The sequence below is a fragment of the Cryptomeria japonica genome, chromosome 10, assembly GCF_030272615.1.
Source record: "Cryptomeria japonica chromosome 10, Sugi_1.0, whole genome shotgun sequence".
Lineage (NCBI taxonomy): Eukaryota > Viridiplantae > Streptophyta > Pinopsida > Cupressales > Cupressaceae > Cryptomeria > Cryptomeria japonica.
Window position 1 is genome coordinate 37,463,112 of NC_081414.1, and position 5,070 is coordinate 37,468,181.

A 5,070-nucleotide genomic window follows, 5' to 3' on the forward strand; every position below is an offset into this window, starting at 1 on the left:
AATTTTGATTGCATAGTGAAGATCAGTTCAATACCGGCTGTCAGAGATTTGCCCAAGATTGTTAAACCTCATAATCTAGTATGTAGAGAATGCCAAATGGGTAAGCAAGTTACAATTTCTTTCATAAGTATACATGATAAATCTAATGAAATTCTGGATCTTATTCATACTCATTTGTCTGGACTAGCAAGGACGAAAAGCTTTCAAGGTGATAGAATTTTTATGTTACTTATTGATGACTGTTCTAGAATGATGTGGGTAGCATTTTTGAAAGAGAAATCTGAAGCTTTTGAGAAATTCAAAATCTTTAAAGTTATGGTTGAGACTGAGATAGGACTGAAGATAAAATGCTTAAGATCAGATCATGGTAGTGAGTTTACATCCAGTGAGTTCAACAACTTTTGTGAAAGGAATGGTATTAGGAGACAACTTTTTGCCCCAAGGACTCCATAGCAGAACGGATTAGTGGAAAAAAAGAACAGAACAATTTTGGATGCAACAAGGACAATGATGGCATAAGCTAGATTACTTGATGTCTATTGGAGGGAAGTTGTCAATACAACGGTATACACTTTCAATAGAGTACACATAAAAGGTGATACCGGTAAGACTGCTTATGAAATATGGTTTGGTCATACTCCTACTATCAGATATTTCAAAAATTTTGGAAGCAAATGTTACATTAGAAGAGATGATGCATTAGGAAAGTTTGATCCTAGAAGTGATGAAGGAATATTTTGGGGTTATTCTACTAAGATAAAAGCATACATATGTTATAATAAAAGATTGAATAGGATAATGGAGAGCATAAATGTCAAGGTGGATGAGCATGACAATAATCAGATCAGATCATTTGATTATGAAATGGAAGATGAATTTATCAGACCTGAAACAGTAATACAAGAATCAATTCAGAATAGTGAACCAGTGACATTGGTAGCATCAGAAAATTCAACAGTGACAGATGAACAACAGAATGAGTCAGCAAATCAAGAAAATTTAAAGACTCCTAAGTATGTAAAACTAAATCATTCTAAAGGTCAAATCATTGGAGATAAAAGGAAAGGTTTGATGACTAGGAGAAATTTAGTTACTGAAGAGATATGTTTAATTTCTCAAATTGAACCGAAATCATTTATTGAAGCAAGGATGAAAATTGGATAAAAGCAATGGAAGAGGAACTAGATAAGATTGAAAAGAATAAGACATGGGAACTAGTACCTAGAACTAAAGACAAGAAGATTATTGGAACTAAATGGGTTTTCAGGAATAAATTGAATGAGGAAGGTCAAGTCATAAGGAACAAGGCTAGATTGGTTTGAACAGGTTACTCACAGGAAGAAGGAATTGATTATGGAGAGACTTATGCCCCGGTTGCTAGAATTGAAGCGGTAAGACTTTTTCTTGCTTATGTTGCACACAAGAACTACAAAGTATATTAGATGGATGTTAAATGTGCATTTATGAATGGAGATCTTGAAGAGGAATTTTACATGGAGCAACTTGATGGATTTTCCTTATCAAAAGACAAGGACATGGTTTGCAGATTGAAGAAAGCTTTATATGGACTAAAACATGCCCCTAGAGCACGATATCCTAGATTGGATAAGTATCTTTCAAAGCTTGGTTTCAATAAAGGTAATGTTGATAGTAACTTATATTATAAAATTGAGCATGATGACATATTGATTATTGATTATTCAAGTCTTTGTGGATTATATCATTGTTGGAGGAGAAGAAGGTCTATGAATGAAATTTGCTAATGATATGAAGAATGAATTTGAAATGTCTATGATTGGTGAGATGAAATTTTTCCTAGGTTTGCAGATTACTCAGACTGATAAAGGTATTTTCATTTGTCAAACTAACTATGTGAAGGAGTTACTTAAGAAATTTGGACTTGAGAATTCTAAATTTGTCGGTACTCGGGTAAGTGCACCAAGTTGTGGTACCAAAAAGGTGCCACTTTTTACCTTTTCATAAAAATGCGTCATTGACATGAAAAGGTTGTCCAAACCTACGGGTTGGATGCCCAAGGAAAATCCAACCCAAAGGGTTGGTATTCTCCCAAACAAACCATTTGGTGGTGCTCACCCTATTTGGCGCTCGCCAAATGCAAAATTTTGAATTTTCACATTTGGCACGCGCCAAATTTAGTGCTCAGCAAATGTGAAAAGTCATTTTTTTGCATTTGGCAAGCACCAAATGTTCTGCTTGTCCAATGTGAAGCTTTTGTGAGTGCGTAGATTTTCCAATCTGGGCAGAAGTTATATCCACCCCCGAATGAGAACATATACATGAAATATAACATTTAAGTATAGCTCTATAGGACTTATAATGTAGATTCTAGTTTTTAGAGGATCATATTAAATTTCAGACTTAGTCAAATTTTAGTAATCGACATGTCAAATTTCAGGAATCAACATGCTCCTATTAGCATTCTTTAGCTATGTATCTCACTCTCTTTATCCTCCCCAAACTCTAGACCTATCTCTCTCCCTCTCTTGTCTCTCTCACTTCTCTATCCTTGACTCTCTCCCTCTCTCTTCTCTCTCACTTATTGTTTCTCTTCCCTCCCACTCCTTTCTCTTGGTCACTACCTATCCCTTTTATCCTCTCTCTCCTCATATCTAGGGTTGTCCATCTCTCACTATTCACCTCACTGTCTCTCCCTCCCTATATTATTACCCACCTTTGTCTCCCCATCTAGGTTTCTCACTTATCTAATTGTCCACCCTCTAGTTCTCTCCCTCCCTCTCAACCTTTCTCTCCCTTCTCCTTACCTCTATCTATTTATGAACTCTCTCCCTCTCTTCTCTATCTCTCTCTCTCTCTCTCTCTCTCTCTCCAAACCTATCTATCTCATCATTCTCTAGGTCTCTCACTCCCTACATGTCTACCTCTCTATCCATCTCCTCTTACTCATCTCTTTGTTCTTCTATCTCTTCTATTCTCCCTCGCTCCCCTCTCCAGGTCTCTACCTTCCTTTCTTCCTCTCTCCCTCTCTCACTCTCTCGTCTTCTCTCTTCCTCTCTTATTCTCTATCTTTATTGTCTAGGTCATTACCTCCCCATCCCACCCTCTCTCCCCTCTCCAGGTTCCTCCCTCCCTTCCTCTCCACCTATCTACCTCTGCATATAGGTCTCGTTACCCACCTCTCTTTATCTGCCTCTATCCATCTCACTCCTCTGGCCATCTTGGTCTCTCACCTATCTATATGCCCCCTCTATAGTTCTCTATGTCCCTCTTTACCTCTCTCTCTCTCTCTCTCTCTCTCTCTCTCTCTCTCTCTCTCTCTCTCTCTCCTCCTTAACCCTATCCCTTTATGAACTCCCTCCTTTTCTCTTCCTCCCCTAACCTCTTTATCTCCTCCTTCCATAGGTCTCTCACTCCCTCCATGTCTACCTCTCCATCCATCCCCTCTTAATGCTCTCTTTGTTCTTCTAGCTCTTCTCTTCTCCCTCCCTCCCCTCTCTAAGTCTCTCCCTCTCTACCTCCCCATCCATACATACCCCCATATATATCTCACTCCCCCACTTTTTTATTCTCTCTTCCTCTTTTATTCTCTCTCATTCTAGGTCATCAACTCTCTCTCACCTCTCTAGGTTTATCACTTCCTTCTTCTCCACCTATCTACCTCTGCATCATGTCTCATTACTCACCTCTCTCTCCCCCCCTCTATCTATCTCATTCCTCTCTCTTGTCATCTAGGTCTCTCATCTCTCTTTCCCAATATAGTTCTCTCACCTATCTATTTGTCCCCTCTCTAGTTCTCTCCCTCTCTCTTCCCCTCTATCTCCCTTCCCATTTACCCCTATTTATTTTTGAACTCTCTCCTCCTCTTCTCTCTTTCCCCCCACCTCTCTATCTTCTCCTTCCCTAGGTCTTGTAGTCCCTCCATGTCTACTTCTCCCTCAATCCCCTCATTGTCTTCTCTCTCTTTTTTCTTTCATCTCTCCTCTTATCCCTCCCTCCCATTTATAGGCATCTCCATTATTTTCTTCCCCTCTCCCTCTCTATCTCCCTCTCCCTCATTATCCGCATCTCTCTCTCCCTTCCCTACTAATTCTTATTCTCTCTTTACCATCTACATCATCAGCTTTCCATCACACCCTCTCTACCCCTCTCTAGGTTTCTGCCTCATTCCCTCTCCACCTCTCTACATCTCCATCCATATCTCATTACCAACCTCTCTCTATCCCCATCCATCTATCTCAACCCTCTCTCTCTCACCCTATCTAGGTCTCTCATGCCTCTCTCCCCCTCTAAGTATCTTATATCTCTATATAACCCATCTGGGTATGTGAAGGAGCATGGTTGGCCATATGATCCCTTAGGAAACCATTACTATCTATCTTAGGACACCATATGACCTCTTAGGACAACATATGGTGTCGTTACAAGTCATATGGTGTCGTTACCGGTCATATAGTGTCTTAAGGGGTCATATGGTGTTCTATGACCCCTTATGATACCATATGATCTCATAGACCATCATATGAGTCCTAACGGCACCATATGGTGTCCTAAGGGGTCTTATGGTGTCTTAAGGGGTCATTTGGTGTTTTATGAACCCTACGGACATCATATGACCCCTTAGGACACCATATGACCCCTTATCACACCATATGACCCATAACGACACCATATGGTGTCATTAGGGGTCATATGGTGTCCGATCATATGGTATCATTAGGGGTCATATGGTGTCCTAAGGGGTCATATGGTGCCCTAATGGGCCATAGAATACCATATGACCCCTTAGGACACCATATGACCCCTAACAACACCATATTGTGTCTTGAGGGCTTATATGGTGTCACAAGTGGTCATGTCATGTACTAGGATGTTAAAAGGGGTCATATGGTGTCCTAGGGGGTCATAGAACACCATGTGACCCCTCACGACACCATATGACCTCTTAGGACACCATATGGTGTCATTAGGGGTCATATGGTGTCCTAAGGGGTCATATGGTGTCGTTAGGGGTCATATGGTGTCCTAAGGGGTCATATGGTGTCGTTAGGGGTCATATGGTGTGGTATTCTATGACCCATTAGGATGCCATAT